Below are 20,312 nucleotides of genomic sequence, written 5' to 3'. Positions count from 1 at the left end.
CCTGTAAAGCTCATTTCTTGTGAGATGCTGGATTTCCTTCTGTAGCATAGAAAACAAACATTGTATTAATTTTAGCAGCACTAACTATTGTCCTGTATTGGTTTTGTTTGGGATTTTTGTTGGTGTTTTTTTTTGTTTTAATGAGAGATTAAAACTCTCTGTTTGGAAAATAAATCCTCCTATCTGTGCACATTTTCCAGATGAGTTGCAGAGCAATTTCTGAAAGCTCTTTCTAAAGGACAGTTCTGATAAAACTATAATTTGCTGAATTGGATTAGTAAAAGTATTCCCTGCTTAATGAGGTTTAGGAAACAAATCTCTGCTAAATATGAAAGTGTGCACTTTGTAAGTGAGAAAAGAGAACAATGCAAATGGAATATGCAGGCTAAGACATCTGGAAAAAGAAGAAAGAAAAGCACAATTTCCCTGTGTCCTGAGATGCCTCAGCCTCCAGTGTGTGATACAGAAAGAAGCATCAAGATGCAGAAAACCCAAAGTACTGGGTAAAGCTGAAAAAACACAGAGGGAAAGATGTTTATACTCACTGTAAAAGCAGTTGAAGAATGGTTCTTTTGTGAGAATTTTAAAAAATAATGAGTTTGGTAGACAAAATTATGTCAACCCTTCTCATCCAGAGAAAGGCACCAGGCAGGTTCTTATTCTTGAACACTTTTGTGTGAATCTTAGTGTAAAAATATGCATAACGAGCCCAGCATCCTAAACCATATTATATTTTCATAAATATGATTTCATGGCCTTCCTGGAGGAAAAGGATTGTCCTGTGTCATAACTGATATATGCCAAAAATTGAGTAATAACAGAGAAAAGTGTTACAGAATTAAGGTTGAGCTGTGATGAATAAGACCCAAATCACTTGAAGGTAGAGTAGATAAATCAGAGGATTGCAAAGTACAGGAAAGTGTAAAATCTTTGAAATCAAGGAACAGCCTCTTACATCTGATCTATGTTCTTCTAAAATCTTGAATTCCACAGAGTTCAGCCAATTTAATATCAGATAAATTTGGGGAAGGCAGGGTTGTTACCTTTGATCAGAGCAGCCCGAGTCTGTGTGTGCTGCAGAGCTGCTGAGCTCTGTCACGTCAGCATCTGCATGGGGGTGATGCCAGAGCAGCTGAGGGACCCACCCTGGCCAATCTAAATAGCATTAAATCCACCAGGAAAGTCAGCTGAAAGAGCTGCAGCATGCTGGTGAGAGAAGGAAGCACCTCTCTCCCTGTGGCCTCTCCTTACCCTACTTTTTAAGGTCAAAGTGGGAGAGGAATCATCAGTCTCCACGTATTGGACTAAACCACAGCACAAATTGAGGTTAATCTTGAATCTTTTTCCCCTCTGAAGTAGAGAGGATTACAGAATGATTTGCTTTTCTTATTTGCATGTGTTATCCAGCAATCAGAAATGCTGGCAGGGTTTATTGCTGCCTTAGCATCCCTAGATGAGACATCTGGCAGCCAGAGCTTCACTGTCGAGCCTGGCCGAAGGATGCCGAGTAGCACCCTGCGAATGTCTGGTGTTCACGCCTGCTGAGAGCAGAGCGGAGGAGGGCAGCACTCACCTCGCACACATCCCTCACCCCCAGCCCCGGGCAGAATGTCTGAGCTGCTTTAGATAATTATTTACTAAGTAAGCAGCTAATGCTCCTTAGCTACTCCTTTCCCTCCTGGAAGTTCCACTCCACAAATTTGCATTTCCTAATCAGTTAACTTGCCCGTGGCAGTGGGAGACCTCATTTGTAAATCGTACTTTGTCTTTGCTGCCCCTTTGTTGTGCAAATACGGGTGTAGAACTCAAGTGAAGCAATTGGCTTCGGTAGGATTATCCTGAGGGAGTTAGGTGTTGTGTCATGTGAATAAACTCTGCTCTCCAAGGACAGGTTCTGCAGTCCAGCACAGCTTCAGCTCTTGGAGGAAAAGGGGGTAGCAGCACAAATCAGTAGTTAAATTGAAGAGATAATCACTTCCCTGTTCAGTTTATCTGCGAATGTGAGATGTTCAGCAGCAGCAGTAAGGACACACCATATCCATATTTACATTTCAGAGTATCATTCCTTTTCATGTGGAGGAAGTGTGGAGGATTGTGTCCTCACATAACCCCACATATTGTGGATGGGAGAGCAGCCACAGATAAAATGATGGGATTTAGGGTAACCAAACATCCTATGGGAAGGATCTTTTGGCTTCCATCTTCCAGCAAGGGTCTCTTAGCCAGAAGGCAGCTGGGAGTCTGGCCAGCTTTTACAATGAATTTCAAAATCTTTTAAACATCTTCTAAAAAAGAAGTATTGAAGTCGTAAGATCAACCAGATGCTGTAGCTTGCATTGCAAAAAAGAATTCTAAAAGAACAAAAACATTTCTAGAATTCCAATATTTTTCCCCAGCTGTCATTTACTCTGTTATTATGCAGGAGTAGATTCAGCACTTTCCAAGGCTTTTTCAACCATTGTGTAGTTTTTCTGGTAGGTGGAGAGTCACAGTTAAATCAGCAGCAGGAATTTGCAGAAAGTTTCTTGTTTTAAGCAGTAGTGCCATGTTGCTCAAACTTTTGATGGTTTAGTTGGGAATGCTGCCAAAATTGTTGATGTTTCTTCCATTTGGGGTTCCCTAGATGACAATTCACTGTTGTTTTTGTTCAGAAGTGTGGGAATATTGTAATTGTGACAACTTCCTTTAACAAGAAATTAATTGCTGATGACTGTGCAGAATTGCTGATGACTGTGCAGCAAATTCTAAAAGGGTGACATTTCTCAAACTTTTGGTGTCTCAAGGTGACTGTGATGATGTGAGTAGAAAACTCACAGTATTTTAGTTTCTTTCACATCCACACACATGATGGGGATGAAAGAAAAGTACTGTGTTCATTCTTGACAGGGAGACCCCTTCCTACTCATAAAGCACTCAAGCTGCTGAGTAAAACAATGAATCCTTTCCACAGCATAAAACATTAAAAATCAGCAATTTCTTTTTCTTGTGTCTCACCATTCAGAGTAAATATCCCAGGGAGATGTTGGAAATTATGCTCTTCCAATTAAGTTGCATGAACTCCAACTCTATTCAACTAAAGGCTGTTCAATGCCCAGAGACAAAAAAAATCTAATGAATCAATCTTTGTGCACAGAAAAAAAAAAAAGACCAAACCTTTCTTTTCCTTTTTTCTTTTTTTTTTTTGGTTTTTTTTTTTTGTTTGTTTGTTTGTTTTTTTTTTAAGGAAATTACATAAAAACTAGAAGCTGGTGACCTCTTTGAAAGGAAGAGATGGGGTGGGTTGCTATATGAGCTTCACTTTCTAAATGATGTGGGGGCTTTTTTTTCTGAGCTATCCAGGACACTTCCAGTAAAACCTAGCTAAAATATGCAGCTTTTACTGTGAAGAAAAGATTATTCTTTGTCTTTCAGACTCAGATATGCAATTGTAAATGCAGCTACAGATATTTTTCATGCTTTTCTCTTTATATCCTAATACTCCCGTTCTTCATTCTAGGTTCTCACTCTTGTTTTTATTACTCTGGAGAGTTTTAAAGTGAATTACTGGAAAAGAAAAAAAAGCAACCCTGTGTTTTTCACAAGATCCAGAATGAGAGTGTGAATTCTGAATTGCAGAGAGCAGGTTCCTACCAACTCACATAAAAGTAATCAGTCAGTTACTACAACATAAATGCCAACAGTTTCTTCACTGCCTTCATTCAGATTTCTTCTGTCTGGCTTCTGCACAAGCTGGAGAGGATGCACTCATCTGCATTTCTGTGCTCAGCTGCCTGTGCTCTTTGAGCCATGGTTTCAGCATTACTCCAGCCCTTCATCTCTCAGCACTGGATGAGCAGAATGCTGATATTCCAGGGCTTTTTCAGAGCATAAATGCTCCTTTTGGCCCATAGCTCACTGTCTTTTGGCAGCAGAATCTCTGAATTCTTTAAACCTGATTGCCTCTTGGCTGCTGCTTCTCAGTTCTGGACTGTGGGTATGTGGTCAGGCTGTCCTGTGTTTTTTGAGGCATACTAGAGCAGGAAAAGATCCAAGTTGTTTATTCTCTGATCAGATATGGGAAGGGAAATCTAACAGCACCTCACTGAAGCCCACTGCATTGTGTCAAAAAGTAGAGAATCTTGTTCTTAACTTGTGAGGAAGCTTTTCATCCTTCAAGGAAAGAAATGCTGTAGAAATGTCAGGCCACACTGAATACATGCTGAGAATATGGCTGAAATAATGGGATTACAGTCCAAATGAGCACACCAAAACTTCTGTGTCCCAGTGAGAAAGACTATTAATATAATATCAACTAGGAGTTCTGTGAGGAGCAGAGCAAACCCAGTTTCTTGCTGGCATTCCTGGTGTCATGGGGAGAGGGAGAGGTGGCTGCTGCAAATCAGTTTCTAGAGGCTGGCAGGGAGCAGCAATTTCTGAGCTGTTCAAAGGCATCACAGGCAGAATGGGAGATTTGGACAAGGTTTATCAGGGAGACCCTCCCACTGAGCCATGAGAGCCCCCCTGCTTTCTAAGCCCCTTCTCAGAGACAAGATGCAGCTGGTTCCACCTCTACCCCCAGACCTGGTCTGTGGTTTATGTCTATATAAAGGATTATATAGGTGTAATTGAGCCTTTGTACTGCTTTGTCCTTCAGGAGAAAGGATGGTAAACCAAATACATTTATATGAATAAAATAACTTATTTATTTGAATTGATGATGATTAGATTAAGAGATCTTAATCAGAATTATTTACTACACAGAATAGGTAGTGCACTACCTGTGCACTATTTATTGCAGCATTATTAAAGCAATTGTAGCCAAACCAGCAAAATAATTATTAGGTAGAGGTTGATGTTCCCCACCCTTAGCAAGGATCATGGGCAAATCTCTTTTGCTCCTGTGATGTTTAACTTTGGGGTTGATGAGTCTGGCTGGTCTCAGCATTCTCCAACACCAAAAGCAGCTGACCCTCCTCCTCCATCCAGCGCTGCTCACTTTTGCACTGGGTGAGTTTGGAGCTGTTTCAGCCCCAGGCAGGCAGAGCACCTGACACAAAGGGGTGCCCTGAGGGACCCTGCAGGTTCCCCCCACATCGTTTGCCAGTGCAGTCAGGCAATCCCAGGTGCTGGGAGCTTGGGAAGCATGGGGGGAGAGTTTGAGAGGTTAACCAGGGACTGAGGGGAAAATGCAGTTTGTTTTGAGCATCCTATCTGGAAGAATTCCAGTGATTCACAGTGTGGGGGAATGCAAAGAAGAGACAAGACAGGCAGCTTGCATGTCTGACAGCTGAATGGCTCTGTAGTTCTGAGAACATCCTGTCTCGGTGTATCCTCAGATCTGACAGCTTTGCTCTGCCAGGCAGGGACTGCTCTGTGATCCTGTAAAGTTTACCTTGGTTTTCATGAAACACCCCTGTACATGCCCAGCAATATATCTCATTGCCAGTAAGCCAGCAGTGTGCAAGAGCCAGCAGCTAAATATCCAGGAATGTTGTATTCAAAAGTGACAAAACCCCATGAGATGTGTTAAAAGCAAACACATTTTCTCTGGACTTTGTGGCTTGTACTCAGTGGCAGCCTTTATCACACAAACACAGATGAGGATTTTTGACAGGGTTTTAACCTCTTCTAGGAGAAGCTGTGTATCTTTTGATTTCCTCATTTTTCTTATAATCCTGTATTTACAAGCAGAGCTAGTAAAATAACAGAAAAATACATTAAGTGGGGAAGGTTTGGCAAACACAGCATAATCTTATTGAGATGACTGATGGGTTTAGATCTTGTTTTCGAAAAAAGGAGTTCAAAAATCTATCTCTTCACAGAATTATGGGCAAAATATCTCCATGGTATAAATAGATGTAAATCCACTACAGAAAGTGCAGCTTTCATCAGAAACACTGAGGGTGATTTTGTTGTTTTGTTGATGACATCAACATGTATCAATTCAATATTACAATTAGCAGTCCTTAAAGACAGTGACACCTTTGATGGGTGCTTCAATGCAAATGCTTTGGTTTTGTTCTCTTTTGACTAATAGTGTCCATCTTAGAGCCTCAGAGTGCATTAAACGTTGTGTCACAGACATTTTTGCCTTTCCCTTATGTCCCTTCTGAGACTTGCTTGCAGGGCAGAGTTGTTTCTGTGCTCCAATTCTAAATGCCCACAATTCTATGGCTTTTCTAGTAGAGATGTCAGACTGGATGGTGGTTGTTTTTCACTTCAGGTGAAACATGATAGAGTTTGTGGTTCCTAATGAGCTCGTTCCACAAATAAGTCCCAGCTTTTTGACAGTGAAATGTGTGAGTCAGACCTTGAAGATAAAGGTCTTATGCAACTGCTTAAAATTGCAGCAGGTTGTTTATAACATCCTTAGCACTCAAGCCTGCTCTGGCTTTAAGCATCGGGAAGAATTTTGTGACAGAGCAGTGCACTGGATCTGTCAGGGTTGGAGTTAACTTTTGTCACAGCTGCCTGGGTGGTGCATTTGTGCCTAAAGCAGTGCTGCTGCTGCTGCTGCTGCTGCTGCTGCCCAGAGTTCTGGCTGCTCTGAGCAGTGCTGGCACAGGGCAGGGCTCCTCCTGCTCCCTCTGCAGTCAGGGCTGGGGGTGAGCTGAGAGATGGGGAAGTGTTGGATTAAGCTTTTTGATTTATTTATTTAGAGATGGGGTAACTGAGAGGTGTTTTAAAAACTTTTATTCTATTTTCAGGGAAGCTTAACCCAACAGGGAAGGGACATGACCAAAGGGATATTCCATTTATCGTGGCAGGCTCAGCAGTAAGAGCTCAGGGAGAGGAGGTGGAGCAGGGGGATGTTTGTGCTCATGGTGCTTCTGTTCTCAAGCAATGTTGCCCATGCTGAGACCCTTCTTCCCAGGGAGGGACTGGGCATCTGCCTGCTGATGGGAAGTAGTGAATTAATCCTTTTTGCTTTTGCTTTTCCTGTTGAACTTGATCCATGAGTCTTTTCTTCTCTTTCTCCCCAGAGAATGGAGTGAGCAAAAGGCTGGATGGGTGCTTGGCTGCTGGTTGAGCTCAACCCATCAGGAGCACCAGAAAACAGACACTCAGCTCCTGCTCCTAATAAACATTGCTCATCTTGCTCTGCTGCATGGTGTTACATTGTTATTTCAGGATGTTCCTCTGCTTTTACATTTTCACCTACTTTTACATTTTCCCTCACATTCAATTTCCTTCCAAATAATTAGTTGTGGAAGTAATGACGTCATCCCAATTTGCTCTGACTGCCCACACCAGAACAGCTGGCTATTTCTGCAAAGCTGATTAGGAATGGCACCCTTCAAAACATTGAATCTAACTAAATTAGCATTTAGTTTTCAGAGAAAATGTCTCATGGAAACCCAGCCTCCTGAGATGTCAAAGACTGATACTGATTTCCTTCCCTAATTCAGGAGGTTTGTACAAAAGGTGCTGGACTACACAATTTTGAAAGGAGCTGTTTAAAGCTTGATTCACACAGAGCCTCTGCCCAGATTTTCCACTGCTGCCTTTGCAAGGTGCCTCACCCACAGAAGGTGCTCACAAGGGCAATCCCACCCCCCAGGAGGATGGCTGAGCAGCTGGCCAGGAATCTGCTTTGTCTTAATTCAGTCTCATCTTTTCACTGGGTCTGCTCTACACAAACTCTGCTGAGCCCATGGGCTCAGGAGCTTCTGCTCCATAAATGCAGCTCCTGACTTGCAGCAGCCTGATGGATGATCCACAAAGAAGCTGCAGTTTGCCCTTGGTGCCAGCAAGTTCAGCCCAGCCCAGCCTCTGGCCACACACATCAGCCATGTCTTCACACCAGTGGAGAGTACAGTTCTTTCATAATTTTTGTTATTTCATTCTTTTCAGCTTTTCTTTTGCTTGTTCGTCCTGCAGTTTTTATAGAAAGATATTATTTAAAAGTGGGTGAACTGGTTCGTTACTAATTGTGTTTGCTCTGTGTAATGATGGGTATTTCTAGCAGAACCCATCCTTTTAATCCAATTCTTTGCCACATATACACAAAGGGAAACAAAATGCCTTTAGGACATCGTATTTGTAAAGAACATTAGTAATGCAGTGAGGTAGATCAGCTTCATGCATTCATTTGAAGGCTAGGGTCTAAATTTAGATTTATTCCCAAATGAGAAGGGATTTGTGGCCTCAATTTCAATAGCTGTTTCAATCCAAAGCCACCACAGGAGTTAGTGCAGTGAGAAGTCCTTGATTTGGGGTCTGGGAAGGAATGGTAGATTAGAAGCAGGACCTCCAGCCTTCAGTGGAAATTCCTGGCAGAAATTCCTTGGATGTCTGACTTTGCTCTCTGTCCAACCTTTCTGTGAGTCCTCAATGTCACCAAATTCCCCTTGATTTACTCCAGGTTACTCGCAAGGCCCAGGTCTCCCAAAGCATTCCTGTCTGACTCAGGTTGGTGGTGCTGAAAGTGTGGGGTTGCTGTGGCAGCCTCTGAGTTTGCTTCCAGTGAGCCATTCCTGCTGTGGGGTGAAAGCCACAGCTCCAGGTGAGAGATTTGGTTTGGGGTAGAAGTGTTACCCCGCTTCACCAGCAGAACAAGGGTAGAACATCCCATCTCTGGACTTCTGCTGCTCAGAGTGACCCCGAGATGTGTTAGAAAGTCTCTTTTCCCAGCCCAGCAGTGGAAGAAGGAGTCAGAACTCTTCTATTGTCATTCTCAAGGTTGTTTATTGTTTTTTATCTATAAAATTCTTTCTCCTGCCCTGCCAAGGTCCGCTCAGCAGGACAGACAGAGGCACTCTGCCTGCCCCCGGGGTGGTGTTGTCTTTTTATACAAAAAACTACATGTACAGTATTTACAATTACTTCCAATACCTATCATTTATGTTAGACAGTGAGCTTCTACTCTAAACCAATCCAAATGTGCCAGCATCACAGCAGAAGATGGAGGCCAAGAAGGAGAAGGAGAAAGACTGGACATGCCCAGATTCTTCCATCTTGCCTCCTGAACCCCTATTCTAAAAACCTCAAAAATCTATTTTTCACCCCGTGACAAACTAATTATTATTCTACTTAGACTTTCGTGGCTTGCAGATCCTCATATAAGGTTGGTAACTTTTCCCATGGGTCATAATCAAAGTCACAGATGTCTTGGGCTCTGTGCCAGGGTCTCTGAGCCCCCTGGCAGGGGTTTGGGCCATCCAGGGCAGCCAGAGAGATGTCCTGAATTCCAATGGTGCCAGAGCTGGAGTGGCTGTCACTGCAGAAGAGCTTCTGTGTAATCTGTAACCCTGAAAATGACAAAGCATTTTAAAGTATGTGGGGAAGACTCACAAAGTTATTGTGTCTTATGCAGGATGCAAAGCTGGGGTCAGTTCTGTCCTTTTGTCTTGCTATATTAAGTGTCACAATCTTTGCCCCTTGTATATGTGTGGCCTCCATGAGGGATAATGGTAATGAGTTTTCATACCAAGGGGATATTAAATCTCCATTCCCCTTCAGTAATGTATAATGTCAACAGCAGGCTTTGATGAATTCAGCTTCTTCTTAATTAGATGCTTGAGCAAGAGATTATTAATCCATTTATCTCAAATTCTAATTGTACCATGAATTGCTTGCTGTTTCATGCCCAAGTTTATGATCATAGTTATCTTCTTACAACCTTTAAGAAGTCATGCTCTTAAGTGAATTTATTTCTGGAAACTTGAATTGTTGTGTTCTTATTTGTATTACTTTTCCTCAATATGTGTGTGTGTAGATATTCCAAAAGCCCCACTCCATCAGCCAGGGCTCTCCTGCAACACAGCAATTCAGCAACTGCAGCTAGATGACATTTCCATGGTAGTGACATCAGGCTTTAAAAAAATTTAATTTTAGCACCAATAAGGGGAACTGGGTGCTTTTCATGGCAAAGGCTGGGGGTTTTATACCAGAATTACTGAGTGGGCTTCATTTGGAGACCTACCAGCTTTGAAATGCAGGTTAAAACCATAAACTTCAGTTGTGATACCAATGTATAATCACTAATGATCCTATAGATCTAAAAATCAGTCCTAGGACATTCAGGGCAAGCCAGTTCATTTGTTGAAAGAGCATGTAGTTGCCTGAGTGACACACACTTGCCTGGATACAGCCAAGGATTCTTTTGAAAATGTCCTCAGAGCAGGCAGAAGGGTTTTTTTTTCCCTTTTAACAGGCTGAACTGGCCTAGTTTGCAATCCATGGTGAATACTGCAATGGCTCCATCTGCTGAAACAACTAAATCACTGGGAGCTTCAAAAAGTTGCAGCAAATGGGATTTATTTTCTTCTGGGCTCTGTGCTGTTCCTCCCCTCTGTGTTTCTGTGTCTGGGCTGGGCTATTTCAGAATGGACTCAGAACATTCTGTAGCTTCTCTGTGTGTCCCCACAGAGCAATGGGTCTGACAGGCACGTGGCTGACATTCAGTCAAGTGGAATAATAAATGATAGTGGGTGAGGGCACTTTCTCACTGCTCCTGTTTTTATATGGGCTGCTGTGTAGTGTTGCTGTGTGCAAATAGGGATTTAATGGCACCATCTGAATGGTACAGTGGTATCTGGGAAGAGAGAAGGGTATTAGAGTGAGGGTAGCAAGTTTTTCTCTTGTGTTCCCTGGTTTTATCCATCTATACTGGCTGCTATTAAAAAATACAAACAAAGCCTCCCACAGTCACTTCCTCTCCTGAATCCTGGGGCACATGACAGCTCTTCTGGCTCTGCAGGGCTCAGGTGCTGCCAAATGATTGCTTTGCACTGGTGTTCCTGATGTCCTCACTGACAGCTTGTCCTGGCTGTCCTTTTCAGGGCAGGGCTTGTTTCTCATGGGGTCTCTGTATCTCACTGGGGTCCCTGCATCCCACTGCTGAACAAATCCCAACCAGGACAAGGCTGGCTGCTCCCACCCCTGCAGCACTGGCAGAAGCTGTGAGCGTGTTCACAAGCAGCTGGGCTGAGTTTAGCTCCAAATACCCCTAAAATGAATTCCTACCTGCACAGCTGAGTGCCACTGTGTCTCGTTTTGGATGAGAGAATGGTTTAGGTGTCTGCTTTGAATGCATCTGGCAGACTGCATGGACTGCAGGGATATCTGCAGTCAGAGTAGCAAGGACAGGGGAGTTTCTTGCCCTGTCTGCACTTGGGTAGCTGTGCTCACTTGGTGTGTGAGCCCCAGCTTCACTGCAATTGCTCTACTCTTCTTTCTCATAGCTGGAGAGCAGCTGACCTTGTTTGTGTATCCCAGCACTGCCCTGCAACTGTTCCCCACTTCCAGGAGAATCAAATGTGAGAGGAACCACCAGGACACAAAGGCAGCAGATCCAGAGCCCTTTGTCAGCCTGGGTGGCAGCAGCCATTAAAAACTCTGATCTGTTTGTGCATGGGCTGGGCTCAGAACTGGGATTTCTGCACCTACAGCTTTCTGAACTCCCCCAGCTCTGCCAAGGGTGTACTTTGTGACTTGGGGAAAGTCAGATCTCTCTCTTTCAGTTTCCCCTCAGAGGGTGTCTCTGAGCCATGGAAATGTCTCTTGCCTCACCAAGACTGGGAGGATTAGTTGATCTGTGCATTTGAAGTCAGAAATTGCCATGCAGGACAAGACCCTGCACCAGTGCATCAAGGGAGGTTTTATCATTGCTTTTGAAGGGAGGAGAACTGTGATCCAAGTGCCCACAAGTGGGCAAACCCCACAGTGACAGGGCAAGTTAATTCATAAATTCTTTTCCCTGTCTCCCTCAAGCCTCCCTGTTGGCTTTTCTTATTCATTTAGAAATATTCCTGCCCAGTCTTCAGGCTCAGCTTTCTCCTGAGCTTTGTTTGTTCCTGCTGCTCTTTCTAGCAGGGCTCTTCTGCTTGAAAAAGGCACTTTGATTCACTCTATGCTCTTGACTTGAAGCTAATGGGGTTCATCTGATCTGGTGAGTCACAGAAAGTTCCTTTGCATCTCTGTCTTGTGGACTGAGTGAAGCAGAGCCTCTGTGAAGACAGACATGGGGTCATATTAGAGTGTACACACTGTGCCTGACTCAATCTTGAACCAATTCAGTGTAAAACATGCCTTTTTGCCTTGAGTGTATGGGGAATAATGGCTAAAATTATTTCAGTTCCTCTCTGCCTTTGACAAATTTAAAAGCAGTGTTATGCTGATGCTGAGTGATTTGTTTTGAATACTACACTGCATGCTTCTTTTTAGTCAAAGTCTTATTTATTCTGCTTTTTAACTTCTCTGCTCTCCACTTCTTAGAACATATGAATCTCTTTAATGTAAGTCACAACGTTTTCTGGTTATATTACTAGTATTTTGTGGGGCTCATAACCTCAAAGTGGAGATTTTTCATTACAGGATCTCCTGTTAAAGTAACCCAAGAATGGCAGTGCTGGATCCAGGTTTCCCATGCTGTCTGTGTGTGGCAATGAAGAAGCCATTTGTACCAGAGGCCCAGCTCACAGCTGAAACCTTAGAGACAAGAGGCAGTGGATGAGTTCATAACCAAGTGCCACAACACAGAGAGACACAATTAATGATTCTTGCCGTGGTCTGGCTGCTCCCTGTGTCCCACTGGGGCAGCACTGTTGGGGTAAGCAGGCACACCAGGTAGAAACTGTGGGTTCTCTGGCTCTGGGGTGCTGCAAGGGCCCAGTGGATCCCAGAAGACAGAGCAGAGGGATCCCTGGCCCAGTTTGCTGGAGAATTCCCAGGGGTGAAAGCAAAAGCAGAAGGGGGTGCAATATTCCTGCTGATACCTGATGTCATGAGAAGCTGAGTAGTGCAGGATCAGCCATTCCTGGTTATGTAACCCATTTCTGGCCTCAGATTCATTTGATCCCTTTTATGCATTTTGTTGGCAGCAGAACATTCTAGCCATTGCCCCAGGAAGGATGAAAGAGGGCAATCAGAGCAGATCACATAGCCAGTGAACCTGAAAGGGAAAGGTAACTAACCATCCCTTTCCAGTGGTTACCCTCTCCTCTGTCAGCAGAGCAGGATTTGTATCACAAATCTACCCCAAGCTGCTGAGGAAGGCCAGCAAGTGGGTAGCTTCTTCTTCCACCAAAGGAATAACCATCCCTTTCATGATCTGTTTGATGTGACATTATTCCTTCAAAATCCAGCCTTTGCTGGAAATTACTGATTTTAGAAGTGACCTAAGATTGCCAGCTTCAAGCTTGGTGTTGTATATTTGACAGCACTTTGGGTATAAGAAGTTCTGCCACCTCCTCCTGCCTGGTCTGTTTTGTGTCTTTCACCAGGAGACAGAGAAAAAAGTTCAAATGGAAAGCATTTTTAGAAAATCACAAGTGTTGGTGGCTAGTGAGTATTTCAGGGCACATGCAGGTGCTGAGAACATTTTCAAACACATTTTTGAATTATCCCTTTTTGGTGACTGATAAAATTAATTTGCATCTTTGAAAAGTCCCTTCCCTTGGACTCCTTGGGTGCTGTGAAGCTTTCTGTGTTCTGAAGGTCAGGGTGTGAGCTCAGGTTCCCAAATGGCAATCTAACATTAGATATCTGGTTTTTGAGCATCCCCAAACTCATCCTCACGAGTTGCACATGTGATGCATGTCTCACAGGCCTGCAAGCCATCAAGGCAGAGCCCTGCTGCTGTGCCTGCACGCTGGGCAGCAGGGCAGGGCTGCTCCTTGATCTGCTGGGCACAGATAAGGCCCTGCTCAGAGGATGTGTTTACCTTAGGAGCTGTCTGTGATGGGTCCTCTCGTGGATGAGAGCAGAGCTCTGTGTCTGCTCAGTTTCCCTGAGCAAACAGCTCCTCTCAGCTTTCAGCACAAGGCTCTGGGTGCTGCACCCCTGCACTGGGCAGGAGGTTCTGTGCTGGCCCTGGGGATGGATGCAGAGGATTTTATCTGCTGTGAAGTGCAGCTGGGGCTTAGGAGGCTCTTTCACCTTTGTCCTTAGACCAAGGCTGTAAGTCTGATGAGCACTTTGTCCTTTAGGATATGCAAAAATGGACAAAAACCTTTCAGTTCCCCATCCTTTAATATCAAGAATACTTTTGGTGGCCTCAACAAAGCAGCAATCACCCAGTGCCATTACAGTGTAGATAATTTCTCTGTGTCATTCAGTGTTATCTCATCAATGTTGCAGTCCTGAGCTTGGCACCATTCTGTTTACTGTCACATTGTTAGTCCTGAAGGAAGCTTAAAGTCCCTCTTCTTCTTTTTACTTGGGGTTATTTTATGTAGGGATTCAGTGATGTGCTGGTCATGGCTCTGTGCAGGCACAAGAGGATGTACATGCCCCATTCTCAGGGCTAGGAATGGTCCTCACAAAGCCTGAGGTTCTTTAGGATTTGTGTATTTACATGGGTTTCAGCAGCATGGTGACTCCCATCTATTTCCCAGCTACAATTAATGAAACCATGACCACGTATGCACTGATACAGCACCCATAGCTCCACAGAACAAGTTGAATGTCACAGCAGAACAGTTTTCACTAGATCTTTCATTTAAAAAATCAGTGTGATATTTCCCTTCTTTCTTCCCAGACTCATACTACTTTCTGCTGGACCCCACAGTTCACTACTACTTGAATTTTCCAAGAAATTCAAGGGCAAACACTGCTCTATCATTAAAAGGCTCCAGAAGTAGTGAGAAAATGAGACTGCACTTATCCCTGTCCACTTCAGAGACTCTCCTTGGATGGTAACAGCTCTTGTGTTGAGCCAAGAGATTCACACCAAGGCTGACAAATGCTCCCTGGGATGCTGACACTACAACTGGGTGTCCAACACTGCCCTATCACAAAGGCATATAGCTTCTGCTGTTTGGCAAAAAGTGGGAAGCTATTTCTGAGATTGAAGAATCATTTTCTCATCTCTGCTGGGCCCTGAAGGACTAAACACACGTCCTGCAGACTGTACATGCACTGCTAGAAATGCAGCCATCACCAGAGCTGTCTGACACTCCTCTCCTTGGGTCCAATCATGATGCAATTTTGATGTGAAAAAATGACAATTTCAGACATTACACAGTGGTATTTTACTACTCATGACAACTTTACTCATCCTTTTCTAATCCCTCTCCCCTTTTTTAGGATATTTGAATAAAAGTTACTATTTGGTTGTCAAGGCTTAACCTTTTGAAGGGCTCTTGTAGGGTCCCATGATTTCACAGACATGATATGAAGCATGTGTGGCTTTCACCTCCTGCCAGTGAACCAGCCCAGATTAATCCCTCTGGTCCAGCAGCTCATCACAGGCAAGACTGAGCATGGTGCACTCACTGCCAGTGCAGGAACGTGCATGGTGAGAGCTCTGAAGCACTGACAGTGAGAGGAGTCCTTGCTCTGAGATGTTGACATTTTGTGCTAGGGTGAGTAATGTGCTGGGATGTGTGCCAGCCTCTGAGACCTTCATGGGAAGGCAGCACCATAAGCAATTTCAGTGTCAGTTAATTACACTTGAAGACACTGTGGTGGTTGTGGTATCTAAACACAAAATAGACAGAGATGCAGAGAGGTGCCTCAGGACATGGTGACTTTAGTGTGACAGAATCAGTGAGGGGCTTTGAAGTCTTGTCTTGTATTCTTTGCAGATATTTCTCTATGATCTCATGCTGGGATTTGCTTGGGGTTGTTTTTTGGGTTTTTTTTGACAGGTGTTGGTTTTTTATTTAATTTTAAAACCCCTTGTCACATATAACAAGAGCTGCTGGATGCAGTTCTTAGCCCCTGACATTAGAGGAAAGTTATGGCTGACCTGCATTGCTGAGCTCTCCAAACCTCCTCTGCAGCACCTTGATGCTGGTGTCCTGCAGGGCTCCCCCTCTTCATCATGGCTGTAGCCATCCTCATCTCCCTGAAACACAGTGGCTGCCCCAAGATGATGATTCCAGTGCCTGCTCTGTGTAGAGAAAGCAAAGGGAGGACACTGGGATCAGGGGTGCTGCCTGTCTCATTTTATGGCCTATTAGATGATCTCTGGATGTCTTCTCTTCTCTGTGAAAGACTGACATTTTTTAGGACATTTGGATCCACAGAAGAAAAGCTTTGTAGCTGCATTAATACAAATAATTCTTTTCCATGCTTCCTGTGGCACTCTCCCAGAAGCTGTCACTGGCTTTGTGCAGGACCTCTGGCAGAATTTCCCCAGAACCCTTTTTCTGCCAACAGCGTGGGCAGCTGAAAATGGTAAAATTATATTTTTTAAAAATTAGTGGAGGCCATAAAGTATATTTTTAATGCCAGTAAGTATGATATGGTTGTATTAAAGCCACTGCTGTATTGAAGCACTTAAAATAGCTTCCCCTGCAAGCGGCTCACACTGGGGGATTTGCTGTGGATGCTCTTGGCTGTTAAACCATCCCAGCAGAACTTTTTTGTGCCTTTCTGTCTCGGATACAGAAGACTGGAGGACTTTGTCCTGCTGGCCTTTGTCCTGCCTGCACAGGGGGGCTTCAGTGCTGAAGGCTTTACAGCCATCCTCATCCTCCCTTTGCCAGTGCCAGCATCTCATCAGTCTGTGTGGACTTGCATGCACCAGGGGCTGCAGCTGTGTTTTCTCAGCAGAGCAGGCACAAAATAATGAGTCACTTTGCAGGGCCTTCCAATCAAAACTGTGTGTACCTCAACTCCTCTCTATTTTTCCTTTCAGTGCATTTTACCAAATATACATGAATCAGCAAAGCTAATAGATGTAAGCAAATAGTGCCAGTTTATTTTCTTTAAGCATATTCTGCTTCATGTCATTGCTAGAGGTGATATTCTAGTCTGTTTTATTTGTTTTTCCTGGAAATAGTGTTTCTTTCTTACAGAATACATCTGAAATTTGCAGTAAGGTCAATCTACAAGGTTTTTGTTGAACAGCTGCTCTGATGTGTTTGTCACAGAGTTCACCTTGCACTGTAGAACAAAGGAGGTCAGAGAATGCAAGCACGTGAATCCTGTTCCCTTCTAAATGCTGTCAAATTCCATTCATTGCCCTTCATGGTGGTGTTACTGAAACACCTTCACACAAAATACCAATATCAAAACCAATGGATTTCCTGCAGTACCTGTGTCTCTTGTGGGAGTCATTATTTTGTGTAGGCTCTTGTAATCAGTTTTTATGAGGCTTGAAGAAGTGTCTGTACTTTGCAGTAGAAAGGCTTTTTTGGATAAGAGCATTTTGCAGTATTTTTTTAAAACCTGCCTGGAACTTAATCTGCTACCTGGAGAGTATTTCATTCCCAGCTCTTTGCTGGCTCATTTTTGGGCTGTAGTGTCCTGGCAGTGTAACTCTTGGGTGGTTTGGGGGTTGAAGTGTGGTTCAGCAGCACTCCATGCATCCCGTTGGTGCTAAGGAAGGATCTGTGAATGGCTGTGTGTGAGCTGGGCACTGACAGCCTGTGCTGGCTGCAGCACACGCTCTGCATTCACAGCCAGCTCCATGCAGTGACTTGTGGTGACACAGCCAGGAAGAGAGGAACACACAGAGTCTGGGCTGAGAACAAGAAACAGATTTTTTTTAGAGCTGGAGTGAAAATTCCAGCACTATTTAGCAGCCATGTCTCTTGTCCAAACACTTGTGCAGGAAGAACCATCCCATATCTGAGGGAACCATGTGGGGTTTTTTCTCCCCTGGTTTCATTCTGCCCACTTCAGTCACTTCATATTTCCATGCAAAGCCTCTCCCCAGCTCCCCACCCACTGGCCCTGACCCACTCAGGGGGTCTGCAACCCCTACATGGGAATTTATGAGCAAAGCTGCTGCTCAGGAGGAGCAGGGGGTCTTTTGCTGCTGCACCTCAGAGCCCTGGTGGCCTTTAGAGCCAGTTACTGCCCTCCCAATAATTCATATTATTTTAAGTGGATTTGGGCCCAGACTCAACAACCAATTTAATCCCCAAACCTCCTGCTGAAATAAATGGGCTGCAACATTCATGTTGACTTTAGTGGGATTTCTGTCCTGTGATTCATTCATTGCTCTTTTCTGTATCTGAACCCTTCCCATTCTATTTTAAGGGTGCAGGGACTGAGCACAGCTCTGCTGTCTCTGCTTGTTGCACAGAGCTCTTTGCACACCCTTCAGGTTGTTAAATTCCGTGATATTTGAGGAGGAGTATTAATAGCCAGGATCCTGCTCAGGGACTAGCTTTGAAGGCCTCTAGGGTGGCATTCAGACTGCATGGGGTTCATTGCCACTCTTGCCTGGCTCCCTGTCTCCAGGCAGAAGGTGGCCTGTGGACAAGCTCAGGTCACTGCCTGAGCATGGGCAGGCTCTCAAAAGAGGATTCCCAAAATGTGCCAGGCAGTTCCTGTCCGATCCAGAGGTGAGCCAGGGGGATGGCTGGGAATTCCTTGAAAGCCTCTGTTTAAAGCCTAAGGGCCCCACGCCTCTATTTTCTGTTTCTGTGAACCTATTTATTTGAGAAATATACTATTTCTCATATTGCCCTGCTTTTATCACAATACTGAGCTGTAAGTAGCATCTTTAGTCTTGTGTAAGAGCCCTCATGCTTGGAGAGTAACATTGGTGTAGTTCATGACAATACAGGTTTAATTAACAGCTGCTCTGTGCAGGCAAGATTCAGGTTGGTAACACTCCTGGAAGGTAACATTGTGTTTAATAAACAAGAATTTGTGAACTAAAAGTCTTGAGTGTTTGCTGACACCCTTGTATCTTAATGAAGCTTTTCTTAAAATAACAAATCACACAGGTTTGCCATCACCACAGGGCACCCCCTCCATCCATGCCTGGAGAAGGAGGCTGAGGAATACAAGCACAGACTAAAGCTGTCTCAGCCTTGTTTCCTTAAGGGCTGTTTTCATGCTCTCTATTCCAAAATTATCTCATTACACAGCATAGACCCATATAGCTTTGCAATAGTACCCTGCCCTCCTTTGGTCTGTGAACTTATATCTGAAACATTTTTATTTGTTGTTTTTTTAATGTCATATTTTAAAGCTTCTCATGGTGCTTGACCTGCAAATGGATACTTGAAACCAGTTCTCTATAAGAACAGTTTCTGTGGAAAGAGTACAATCATATTAGATTATATTCAAACTGTGCTGAAGGAGTGGAATTGAACCAAGAGGGAAATATGATTTTTATTGCCTGCTTCTCCTGTAGATGACACATCATTTCATCTGGCTCATTTTTTTATTGGTATTTTCCCTCCTGCTTCAGTTGCAGAATTACTGTGATTTGGGGCACTGGCAATTTTACTGAGACCAGTGTCTTTGAGGTAAGGTGCCTTCCACCTCTTTCAAAAAGGGTGCTGCTGCTTCATTTGAAATCAGACTGTCAGCCAACATGATTTGAGTTTGTTAAGAACTGCAAATCAGTTTTCAAACTAGAACACTGGCACAGGTCTAATTTGACAGATCTCTGGCATGACAGAATTTAACAAGTTGGGTTCAGTGCATAATCCATGCTTGACGACAGCAAGATAAGAGTTTCACCAAAAAAAATTCAGAGCCCTGGTGTTTCTCACATTTAGGATTGTTATTGATGTTTTGGAGGACATCTTGATATCACTAACAGATGGCAAGGAGTCAGCAGCTAAACAAAAATGTGTGTGTCCAACTAGAGGTTCCTGACTAGAGCTGAAGTCTTTCAGAAGCTGCTGTATTTCCCATTGAGACAGAGCTATTCTGATCTATTGAAATTTTTTTAAAAAGTGAGATGACACTTTATCAGAAATTCATTTTGTCTGTTTGATTTTTAAATATTTCATTTTCAAATGAACACTTTTTATCTTCTTTAGGGCTAGATGAATTCATTATACTTACATACTATAGCCAGTAAAATCCTCTTAATACTAATTACCTATATATGTATAGACATGCATTATATATTTATATTTTCATTAGATATCTATTTACAATATATATCACTAATTATTCTCTTGAAAAAAATATTAAGAAGTTAAATGTTGAATGCCCAGAAGTTCAAATGTGGGCTTCCAAAGAGAACAGCAACTTGTATTGACCAAGAAGGGAAACAGGATCTGCAGTGCCTTAAAGGATGGGGTTAGATCTGATAGAGAGAGAGAATTTATGTAAGATCTGATGTTAAAAAAGTTGATTGTGATCTCTCAAGTCACGTCACATTAGTCAAGAATACAGCCTTTTGTTTTCAAACATCATTAGATTTTTTAAAATGTGTAAAATACATTCAGATTTGTTAATGTAGATATTATACTATTATTTCATACTAAAACAAGCAATGATTGACACTTGCAGCAGGGCAGGGTGCAGGTCAGACCTGTGGTGGCAGTGGCACAGGGCAGGCAGGGATGGCAGGATCCCTGTTCCAAGGCAGCCCTGGCATGGGATGCACAGCACCTTCTGGGCTGTGTCATTGCTGTTCTCTCATTTTCCAAGGTGCTGCGAGGAGCTCTGTGTCCTTGCCATAT

The sequence above is a fragment of the Molothrus ater genome, chromosome 12 (assembly GCF_012460135.2).
Source record: "Molothrus ater isolate BHLD 08-10-18 breed brown headed cowbird chromosome 12, BPBGC_Mater_1.1, whole genome shotgun sequence".
NCBI classification, from domain to species: domain Eukaryota; kingdom Metazoa; phylum Chordata; class Aves; order Passeriformes; family Icteridae; genus Molothrus; species Molothrus ater.
This window is presented reverse-complemented; position numbering follows the sequence as displayed.